Source organism: Engystomops pustulosus, chromosome 8 (genome assembly GCF_040894005.1).
Source record: "Engystomops pustulosus chromosome 8, aEngPut4.maternal, whole genome shotgun sequence".
In the NCBI taxonomy this organism is placed as follows: Eukaryota; Metazoa; Chordata; class Amphibia; order Anura; family Leptodactylidae; genus Engystomops; species Engystomops pustulosus.
Window position 1 is genome coordinate 108536279 of NC_092418.1, and position 12234 is coordinate 108548512.

The following is a 12234-nucleotide window of genomic DNA, read 5'->3' on the forward strand; positions in this document are numbered from 1 at the left end:
TGAAGTGAAGACTTATGTTCTGCATCAGATGTAGCAGAGCCGAATGCGTTCTGCTGATATTTAGTCAGTATTGATCACTTTCTCAGCTTTTAGGCCGGTGACATTAGATATTCCTATTGAATCCTCCTCCCATACGGATGTCCTGAGTGCATGTTCACCGGTGTTCAGGTTTGGACGCTTTATCTAGACATATTGGCATCCAAACAGCCAATTGGGCAAATTGACACCTGATTGGCCATAGAGTGTCCCCTCGGTTGCTTGTGGTGTCAGTTTACCAGATTAGGCAGCCGAAACCAACTATCTCCATATCTCCATAGACAATGTAAGGATTGGGCATGTTGAAATCCAGAATGTCCCATCCTTCACTTTCTGTGAATCAGAGTGAGGACACAATCATACACGTTATATGGTGCCCACCATACCTATGGCCAGCCCTTTTTCCATTTCACCACACGGTGCCGAAACAATGCAGCAGTGCGGAATTCCTTTAGGGTTAAGGCCAGTAAGGGGTTAATAGTAAATCCTAAAAAACCAATCCTTTCTGAGATTTGTGGGTGGCACGGTGGCTGAGTGGTTAGCACTTCTGCCTTGCAGCGCTGGGGTCATGAGTCCGAATCCCATCCAGGTCAACATCTGCAAAGAGTTTGCATGTTCTCTCTGTGTTTGCGTGGGTTTCCTCTGGGTCCTCCGGTTTCCTCCCACAAACCAAAACATACTGTTAGGTTGTTTAGATTGTGAGTCCCAAGGGACAGGGACTGATGTGTCATGCTTTGTGCAGCACTTCGTAATCTGTGTGCGCTGTAGAAATAAAGGAATTATTATTAATTTGGAGTCCTGCACTGTCACTCGGTTTGTCACTCTCTTAAACTGGACCCAATATTGTCATGAGATTGCAACAATATACATTGTACGGGACTGATCTGTTCAATCGGATTGCGTCCAACTAAAAGATACAGCAAACGACACCTAAAATTCGGAAACAAAGCTCCTTCCAGTGGCTCCGGCAGACGTCTTCTGCGCTACTTAAGGCTCGGGATGTCTCTCATTACCTCCTCAGTTCACTAGCCTCAAATTGACTGATTTTAATACGCTGGAATCAGCTCGAGTCCTTTCGGAGTGTTCATTAAACCCAACAGGGTTTGCGGTGAAATACTACAATATAAAACGGGATGTACATTAATAAAGTTGTGATATATGTGGAGTGCGCGGCGCATTGATCGTCTCCGTTATGTAGAAGTATTCCGGCTCCAGTCTAATGGGAGACCAAAAAGCCATAGGAAGGAGGGGGGGGGCCTGTTTAACCCTTCCAGCACATTGCTGCACAGTGTGACGTCCATGTCATCATAACCAAAATGAAAGGGGTGACAAAAATCCTCCCCACAGAAGTGCAATAATTTCTAATTATCCCAGTCGAGCTGCCAGAGGGCCTAGAGGAGACGGCAACTTGTTGCGGATCCATCTGTTGAGCGGGAGTGCGCTCCGTGCAGAGAATTCCTCGGGGCGGCTCTTTTTTATCCCCCAGAAATGCATCACTTGATAAATGACACATTTTTGTCACTTTTGCTTTGCAGCCGTTCCCTCAGAACATGTGAATTTGTTTCTAAGAATGAAATGTCTGATTATCTTACCAGCAGTGATTCGGGTTTGATGTTCATTCCTGATGTTCTGCTTTGTGCATAAATGTCACATGGCTGTGTGGTTTCCGGTGGGCTTTAGGGGGTCTCCCTCCAGTGCACGGCCCATGCTGACATGTTTGTTGTGTCTTGTAGTCAGTGTATTATCCCTGTACTGTGACATCACTGTGTGTATTATCTCTGTACTGTGACATCACTGTGTGTATTATCCCTGTACTGTGACATCACTGTGTGTATTATCTCTGTACTGTGACATCACTGTGTGTATTATCCCTGTACTGTGACATCACTATGTGTATTATCCCTGTACTGTGGCATCACTGTGTGTATTATCTCTGTACTGTGACATCACTGTGTGTATTATCCCTGTACTGTGACATCACTGTGTGTATTATCCCTGTACTGTGACATCACTGTGTGTGTATTATCCCTGTCCTGTGACATCACTGTGTGTATTATCTCTGTACTGTGACATCACTGTGTGTATTATCTCTGTACTGTGACATCACTGTGTGTATTATCCCTGTACTGTGACATCACTGTGTGTATTATCCCTGTACTGTGACATCACTATGTGTATTATCCCTGTACTGTGACATCACTATGTGTATTATCCCTGTACTGTGACATCACTGTGTGTATTATCCCTGTACTGTGACATCACTGTGTGTATTATCTCTGTACTGTGACATCACTGTGTGTATTATCCCTGTACTGTGACATCACTGTGTGTATTATCCCTGTCCTGTGACATCACTGTGTGTATTATCTCTGTCCTGTGACATCACTGTGTGTATTATCTCTGTACTGTGACATCACTGTGTGTATTATCCCTGTACTGTGACATCACTGTGTGTATTATCCCTGTACTGTGACATCACTATGTGTATTATCCCTGTACTGTGACATCACTGTGTGTATTATCCCTGTACTGTGACATCACTGTGTGTATTATCTCTGTACTGTGACATCACTGTGTGTATTATCCCTGTACTGTGACATCACTGTGTGTATTATCCTTGTACTGTGACATCACTGTGTGTATTATCCCTGTACTGTGACATCACTGTGTGTATTATCCTTGTACTGTGACATCACTGTGTGTATTATCCCTGTACTGTGACATCACTGTGTGTATTATCCTTGTACTGTGACATCACTGTGTGTATTATCCCTGTACTGTGACATCACTGTGTGTATTATCCATGTACTGTGACATCACTGTGGGTATTATCTCTGTACTGTGACATCACTGTGTGTATTATCCGTGTACTGTGACATCACTGTCTGTATTATCCCTGTTCTGTGACATCACTGTGTGTATTATCCCTGTTCACTGTGTGTATTATCCCTGTACTGTGACATCACTGTGTGTATTATCCCTGTACTGTGACATCACTGTGTGTATTATCTTTTACTGTGACATCACTGTGTGTATTATCCTGTACTGTGACATCACTGTGTGTATTATCCCTGTATATGAGGAATACTATTACGGTGTAGGGTGTTAGGGTCCTGTTGAGGGTTCCTCCGGGTTCCTGCGGTGACTTTTCTGTGTTCTCCTCCTTCCTGTAGAGATCCGGCTCTTCCCATTTGTATACATTGGATGATATTATTCCGATCTCACTGACCTGAATGATTGTTCTCTTCACACCCGGAGTCTGGTTCACGTCTTCCGTTTAATGCACTTGACACCGCTCGGCGCTCCTGATAAAACTAATTCATTAATTGAATGGTTATTGATTTCACACGGAAGAAAAAAAAAAAGGTCCCTATTATTTAATAAGAGGAGTGTGGAGTCTGGCAGCCGCTCTTATTATCAGATGATTTTATTTTATTACCTAGTAGTTTGGCAGGATTATAACACTACCGGCAGTCAGGCTCAGAATCTCAGCGTGTCCCCCACACCGGCACTGCTTCATCCACATCCAGGCGCGATTACATCACGATTGCTTAATAATATTCGAGCCCGGATTGCCTAATTATTACATACAGGGGTAGACGTTACCCTGAGACCTCATTCATGCTCAATCACAGTGGAGACATTATGACACTATGATTCTTACACTGGGTCAGTACTGTAGATGTAGCAGAGCTGAGTTTGTGACATATATAGTCTTAGTCTCATATTAAATTCCCACTTGGTGCCCTCATCCCCCATCAGTTCCCATAGCTTAACCCCAACATTTAGTAGTCAGTTGTCTTTGGATTCATATAGGACTAATAATATGGAATCATAGTATACAAGCGCAGCCCCCCATGTATCCTTATACCCACTTTTATAGAGGATTTACTGAAAACTTGTGGAACCAATGGGGCTATACAAACCCCACCTGATGGTATCATAGTAGATAAGGATTTACCATATATACTCGAGTATAAGCCTCGTTTTTCAGCACAAAAAATGTGCTGAAAACTCAAACTCGGCTTATACTTGAGTAAAAAAAATATCTCAAAACTCACCCTCCTGGCTTCCCCCTCTGCTGGCTATATACTGGGGTAGGGGGCTAGCTATATACTGCGGCAGGGAGCTGGCTATATACTGGGCAGTGGGGCTGGCTATATACTGGGGCAGGGAGCTGGCTATATACTGAGGTGTGGGGCTGGCTATATACTGTGGCATGGGGTTGGCTATATACTGGGGCAGGGGGCTGGCTATATACTGGGGGATATGGGCTGGCAGGCTGTATACTGGGGGGCAGGTGCTGGCTATATATTATGGGGAAGGGTCCGGCAGGCTACATACTTATACTGGGGAGGCTGTGACCAATGTATTTCCCATCCTCGGCTTATACTCGAGTCAATAGGTTTTCTCAGGTATTTGTGGTAAAATTAGGGGCCTCGGCTTATACTTGGGTCGGCTTATACTCGAGTATATACGGTATAAGGATGTAGATGTCTCTTAATTCCAATCTATAACCCAGAGGAAATCAAAAAATCTACAAAAAAATTCCTTCCAATCAGTATAACCTGGATCAAGATTCCATCCCAAATATTTTGTTTCTGTGGTCCTGATCCAATGTCCTTTTCCTCTCCAGAACTTGGACATTAAACCATTGGAACATCCTGCGGCAGAGAATTCCATAGTAAAGATTCCTGTCCCCTAGATGATGATCCTATTGTCCATGTCACATGATAGTCTGACCATATTGATCCTAATATAATAGGTCATTGGTCCGACCCATAATCGTTTGCGCACGCATAAAGCTATTCCGCATTATATAGAGGTAACGCGATCGCTCTCCTTTAATACCCCTTCCCTTTAAAAACGTAATTACATATTTCAAAGGGACAAAATACTTTCATTTGGGAAACTAAAGCGGCTCAGGGATCTATCTCCTTCCAGATTAGTTCACTGTCTTTACCGGATAATATTCCTTAATACCTGCTTCATTTCCATTCTATAAAGAGTGGCGTTACGTCTCCGCACACACCGCCACTCGTCTCGTCCTTATGAGATTACTTTCAAGGAAAAGAATTGTTTATACCTGAGAACCATTCGCTAGCGGTGGTGGTGAGAAACGGTGTGATATTGGAGGACTGATGATATAGTGGTGGGTACAGTGCTGCGCCATAACAAGAGGATGGCACTAGGGTCGCTATATGCAAGGGGTGATGATGGCCTGTGCCTCGGGCGGCAGATCTGCAGTGGCGGTATTAAGAACCGTTGTGATATTGGAGGACTGATGATATAGTGGTGGGTACAGTGCTGCGCCATAACAAGAGGATGGCACTAGGGTCGCTATATGCAAGGGGTGATGATGGCCTGTGCCTCGGGCGGCAGATCTGCAGTGGCGGTAGTAAGAACCGGTGTGATATTGGAGGACTGATGATATAGTGGTGGGTACGGTGCTGCGCTATAACAAGATGATGGCAATAGGGTCACTATATGCAAGGGGTGATGATGGCCTGTGCCTTGGGCGGCAGATCTGCAGTGGCGGTATTAAGAACCGTTGTGATATTGGAGGACTGATGATATAGTGGTGGGTACAGTGCTGCGCGATAACAAGAGGATGGCACTAGGGTCGCTATATGCAAGGGGTGATGATGGCCTGTGCCTCAGGCAGCAGATCTGCAGTGGCGGTAGTAAGAACCGGTGTGATATTGGAGGACTGATGATATAGTGGTGGGTACGGTGCTGCACTATAACAAGAGGATGGCAATAGGGTCACTATATGCAAGGGGTGATGATGGCCTGTGCCTTGGGCGGCAGATCTGCAGTGGCGGCATCTAGAGCCTTAGTGATATAGGAGGACTGGTGATATAATGGGGTGTACAGTGCTGTAATAGAACAATAGAAGGGCATTAGGACTCACTGTAAGTAAGGGATGATGATGGCCTGTGCCTAGGGCGGCAGATCAACAGTGGTGGTGATGAGAACTGGTGTAATATAGGCGGGACTGATGAAATAGTGGTGGGTACAGTGCTGTTATGTAACAATACACAAGGGGTGATGATGGCCTGTGCCTTGGGCGGCAGATCAGTGGTGGCGGTAGTGAGAACTGGAGTGATATTGGAGGACGGATGATATAGTGGTGGGTACAGTGCTGTCATTTAACAGTAAAGTGCTGTAATATATAGCTGTGTGTGCAGTGCCACATGTCCCAACTGTCTACAAGGGTCTATGAAGGCTTGTGCCTAGGGCGGCAGATCTGTGGTGGCGGTAGTGAGATCCGGTGTAATATTGGAGGACTGATGATATAGTGGTGGGTACAGCGCTGTAATATATAGCTGTGTGTGCAGTGCCACACGCCCCAACTGTCTACAAGGGTCTATGAAGGCTTGTGCCTAGGGCGGCAGATCTGTGGTGGCGGTAGTGAGATCCGGTGTAATATTGGAGGACGGATGATATAGTGGTGGGTACAGTGCTGTAATATATAGCTGTGTGTGCAGTGCCACACGCCCCAACTGTCTACAAGGGTTTATGAAGGCTTGTGCCTAAGGCGGCAGATCTGCGGTGGCGGTAGCATTAATACTGTAAATTACTTAAAAATTGAATATCCCAGGTTATTTCTGTTCACATTATGCCCTTTTTATAATCCTTAGGTGTCATGGTATAGTATAGGCATCCTAGGATGGGATATGTGTTATAGTAACTTGTGAATTTTCTAAGACAGAATATGAGATGTGCCGTGTACAACAATATAACTGGATTTGTCATTTTCCACAATTGATCAATGGATTTACATAGACCTAATGACAACTTAACACCCCTGGCTCTGCTGTGCCAAGCCTAGGCCCATAGATTCCTATGATTGTATAGGTTCAGTTTAGCAAAACCAAGTGTATCCAAGTCTGTAATAGAAATGCTAAAATGTATCCACAATGTGTCAGTGGGAAACAGATGTAGCAGAGTTGGGTTTACATTTACATGGTTTGGACATTGTGCAGCCAGTATTTACTATCATGTATTACAAGTTACTAATAAGATGTTCTAAAAGACAATATCCAGCTCTGCTACATCCAAATCTACACGCAGAAGGCTCTAAGTGACAAGTTTAGTCCTGAAATGTACATTTACAATGAAATATATTATGCATTACATGACAAATTCAGCTCTGCTACCTCCACATCTACATGCCTAATGCTCAAAGTGACAAATCCAGCTCTGCTACATCTCCAGAAAATCTGTTATTCCGCAGATATATTCCTCTTTCTGCAGTCTGCAGGGATTATTTTGTTCTTGTTGCGTTTTGTCTCCGCTTTGTGTTCCTTAATGTTAAACCCGCGCACTGTCTGCCGTGCAGGATAGACTTCTGTGTAGGGTAAGGTCACCAATAGCGACTGGCAGAACAATCTGCTGAATCAAGAGGGGCGATTGTGAATGGTGCCAGTCAGTCGCAATTAGAGCCAGGACCAAGGAAATCCCTAACTAGTGCATCGTTTCGAGGCGGCTTCATACAAATCATCTCACCTGAAACTAATTGTCACAACAGAGATCTTATGCAAATGAGCCCCGGGGTTAGCGTGGGAAAAGAAACATACTGTCGCAAATATAGGTGACCTGCTGAGCAGGGGGTCTGTTGCTGGGGAAATCTTTGTTCGTTGGGTTTAAGGGGGGAAAAAAAGTCCTCATTGTTTAAATTAAAGAGTAAAAAAAAAAAAAAAACTTTGGAAGCGCAGGATATAATTTTACTTCGGGTGTGGGCAGCCCCCCCCCCACCCCCCACACCAAAGCCTCCAAACACGTGTGAGTCTGGGCAATAGATTTTACCATAAGCGTTGTCCTCATTCGGCCAGACCCCTGAGCCCCCCGTGACCCATCCCCACCTGAACTGCACAGCCGTTACACTCGGCTCAAATGACCTTTGTTAAATCGCAGGCGCTCAGGATGTGACCCACTTTTTTATTACCGCCCTTTCTTATTTACAGCGCTAAGTAGAAAACATGTCAGATTTACCTCCAGTAGTGAATCAAGGGGTTAATGATGTCAGGGGTCCCTTCTTCTCCTATAAGTGGGGGGAGAGGTTATAGTACTATTATTTATAGTACAGAGAGGAAGCTTGTGTTACTGTATAAGGGAAAAGATACAATGTAACAATCTATGGAATTACTACTAGATTGAGATATCTGGGGGAGGGGCTTAAAAGTAATAAATCTAGGTAATGGAGACTTATTTCATGAGACTAAACTTTCTGATCTCAACGTAGATCATAAGTGAATATAAAGAGTTATTATAATTATGACCAATGTTTAAAGGAAATCTACCATCACAATTCATCATGATAAACCAGGGCTACTTACCCATAGATCCAGGTACCGTGACTGTAGTAATCTTCTCATACTTGTTATATACTTGTTGGCCTCCTTCCGTCTAACATCAACTTTCAAAATTATGCTAATGAGCAACAAGGGCTCTGGGATTGTGACCAGTGCTGTGGCTTCACCAACTGTTACATTGTCACACCCACTCCCTGCACTTTTCCCCTCCCACTGTGTAAGATTACAGCAGGCGGAGAGAGGGGGGAAGTGCTGAGGAATCGGTGGAAGGGGAGACAGTGTAACAGCCGCTGTACCAAAAAATAAAATATAATAAAAAATCAGTCTTAGAGAGTCCTACTAGAAGATCAGTAAAATTGATCAAAATAATTAGTCAAAGATCAGGCACAAGGAGGGCAACTATGAAGTGACCACTCCCAGGGTCCTACCCCGAACCACTAACAAGCTCCAAGACACCTCTGAAAAATTAGATGCCGTTTCTAATCTCCAACTTTTTTTTTGGTTATCTTTTGTCCCTTTCCTTTGTAGATTTGATAAAAATAATTAGTCAAACACCAGGCACAACGAGGGCAGCTATGAAGTGACCACTCCCAGGGTCCTACCCCCAACTACCAACGAGCTCATAGAAACTTCTGAGAAATAAGAAGCCGATTCTAATCTCCAAACTTTTTTTCTTTCTGTCCCTTTCCTTTGTAAAATTGATAGAAATAATTAGTCAAAGATCAGGCACAACAAGGGCAGCTATGAAGTGACCACTCCCAGGGTCCTACCCCGAGCCCCCAACGAGCTCCAAGAAACCTCCAAGAAATTAGATGCCGATTCTGATCTCCAACTTTTTTTCTTATTTCTTCTGTCCCTTTCCTTTGTAAAATTGATTGAAATAATTAGTCAGACATCAGGCACAACGAGGGCAGCTATGAAGTGACCACTCCCAGGGTCCTACCCCGAACCCCCAACAAGACCTCTGAGAAATAAGAAGCCGATTCTGATCTCCAACTTTTTTTCTTATTTCTTCTGTCCCTTTCCTTTGTAAAATTGATAGAAATAATTAGTCAAAGATCAGGCACAACAAGGGCAGCTATGAAGTGACCACTCCCAGGGTCCTACCCCGAACCCCCAACGAGCTCCAAGAAACCTCCAAGAAATTAGATGCCAATTCTGATCTCCAACTTTTTTTCTTATTTCTTCTGTCCATTTCCTTTGTAAAATTGATAGAAATAATTAGTCAGACATCAGGCACAACGAGGGCAGCTATGAAGTGACCACGCCCAGGGTCCTACCCCGAACCCCCAACGAGACCTCTGAGAAATAAGAAGCCGATTCTGATCTCCAACTTTTTATTTTTTTTCGCCTCTCTTCATCTCTTTTGTCCCTTTTCCACTGTCTGAAATAATTTTCACAAATAGGAGACGTTTCACAGTGGGTCTGAAGTGCTCAGCTTTCACTCATCAAACTTTAATCGGAACTGCATTTTAGTTTTTGAATAAAGAACACTTAAAAAATTTAGATGCAAATGATTTTGCATTATTCATACCCTAAGTGTCCTTGTAGATTTAAACACTTCTGAGGCCACCTTGATTCGAGTAATTACCTAGGCCCTCACCGCTCCGTCATGAATAAGGTATTCTGTACAAGTAAAGTATGCGCCCAATGAGCTTTTAAAAAGTGGCTTTACACTGAACTTGTGTATTGCTTCACGCGCATGAATGATTCGAACACGCGTCGCGATCTGTCTCAGGTGGGAGATCCTGGCAGGGCGATAGAACGCCGCGTCTCCGAGTTTCCTTCCCTTTAACTTCTACACAAACTCAAAGAAATTCCCAATCTTTGATTCTTTTTTCTTTTCTATTCCGAATGTCTGTTGCGATTAACCCTTCCGAGGACTCCCCGCCGCGTTCTCCTCTTACCTGCCGCCTGGATCCATCAGCTCGCGTCGGCTTCCACGTAGCTTAATAAAACGCGATGTGCGTTCACTTAACAACATGCATCTGTCTCCCCATCTGTTTCCCGAAGCTTTTTCTTAGCTGCGGAGTCTACGGAACACCTGAATGTTACTTTTATTTTTATCCTTTTTTATGAATATTTTTTATACTTATATTTTTATACATTTTTTTTTTAAATTATTTTTTTTTGTCACTTTCGTGCTATAAAATATTACGACGCGTCAAGATTTGGCTGCTATGGCCAAAGAAAAATAAAAAATTTTAAAAAATTCTAAAAAAAAAAAAAGGGTTAAGCAGAGTAGTGGCCGGGAGGGGGTGGGGGGGCTATGTACCGTATCTTCCTTTTAGAGGAGGATTTTATAACACAAACTGTAGTTATATTGGGCGCCCAGTGCTAAAATTGGTTTATAGCGTCATAATAAATGGGTTTAAATACAGCAAAAATTAACGCGGGAGAGAAAAAAAAAAAAAAGCAACTTAATATTGTTGGAAGCAAAAAAAAAATAAAAAAAATAAATAAGTAAAGCGCGAACCCTACCTGACACCGTAGTTGATCATCTTTACTACGCGGTGCTGCAATTAATATTTAAACATTGTAATAATGCAGTTTGCTTGGCTCGCACTTTTCTGCATCCATTCCATATTTTAGCTGGTAGAGGGGCGGGAGCAGGAGAGGACAATTGAAATTTGTTAATATAAAAAAAACCCCTAAAAATTACATCCACAATATCCAAACCGTCTGCAAGTTTTCCCACACTGCAGCGTGATCCAATTTACATCTCTAGATTTGCATTTATAGTTTTGGGCTTTGTTGGGTTTCAATTTTTTTTAGATTTGTCTTTATTTATTTATTTTTTTTTCTTTTTTTTAAAAACATATTTATCATTTTGTACTTATTTTTTTATTTTTATTTTACATTTATCGTTTTTTATACTTATTTTTTATTGTTTTAATATTTACAATTCGTTTTGCTTTTTTTTCACGTATTTTTTTATAGTTTTTTTTATATTTATAGTTTTTATTCTTTTTTTTTCTACTTCTCATTTTTATTTTTTATGCTTATTTTTAATTATATTTATCGTGTTTTATCCTTTTCTACTTGCTCTACTTTAGTTTTTTTTTTTTATATATTTATAATTTTTTATGTTCTTTTTTCTTATTTTATCTATTTATTTTGCTCGTGGCGATATGGGACGCACGTGACGTGTCGTGGAGATGGCTGCAGAATAACTAGCCCCCAGCCATAGGCAATGAGTAGCTTTAATATCAAGATGGAGCGCAAAAGCAGCAGCGTATGCCGCGACCTGTGAAATACCGCACCTTTGACATGAACTCATTTATAACCTTAGACTCTTAAAAAAAAAAAAAAAAAAAGTTGTAAAAAAAAATAGACCAAAAAGTAATATATAGCGAGTGGGCTCATAAACAATGCATGGATGTGGCTTCCTCTTCCCTCTGCAGTTCATAAGGGCGATGGGACTGGTAAAACAAAGCTATAAAATCTGGTAATTTGGGACCCAATTTCCCATTCATCTTACAAACCAGTGTAAAAAAAAAAAACAATGTGGACCTCAAACAGAGACCAAAAAAAGTGTAAAGTTACATAAGTTTTTTAAAGAAACAAAGTTTGAACTGTTTGATATAAACTCATCTTCACCTTTAATGACTGTAATCTGCTTGGAGGACTCCGCTCCTTGGCCTGTAAGTGGCGCTGTAGGTTCCTCCTTCTACAAAGTTGGTTTTAGATGGAAGATCTTTGTTGTAATGGCTGCACCCACATGGCTTATACACCTGGGACTATGAAGGTAGATATGGGGATTGTTTGTTAATAATAAAAGAGATATTTAGTTATTATGTTTTAATGATGATAATGGTACAAAATAATGGACCTAAAAAGTAAAATATTTTTCCCCTTTACATCAAAACTAACGTTTGAG

At 42.2% G+C, this 12234-nt stretch overlaps 1 protein-coding gene across 3 annotated transcripts in view; it reads left to right on the top strand.

The window, feature by feature from the left end:
• ZEB2 (zinc finger E-box binding homeobox 2) overlaps positions 1-12234 on the top strand; it is a 112164-nt gene that overhangs the window by 22384 nt on the left and 77546 nt on the right. The window contains exon 1 of one of the 3 annotated variants that reach the window (XM_072122212.1): positions 12074-12102. The exons of the other annotated variants lie outside the window; for them this stretch is intronic. The gene's annotated coding sequence lies outside the window, so the exon portion shown is untranslated. Of the gene's footprint in view, positions 1-12073; positions 12103-12234 lie in introns of those variants that run through there. 3 annotated transcript variants of the gene reach the window in all.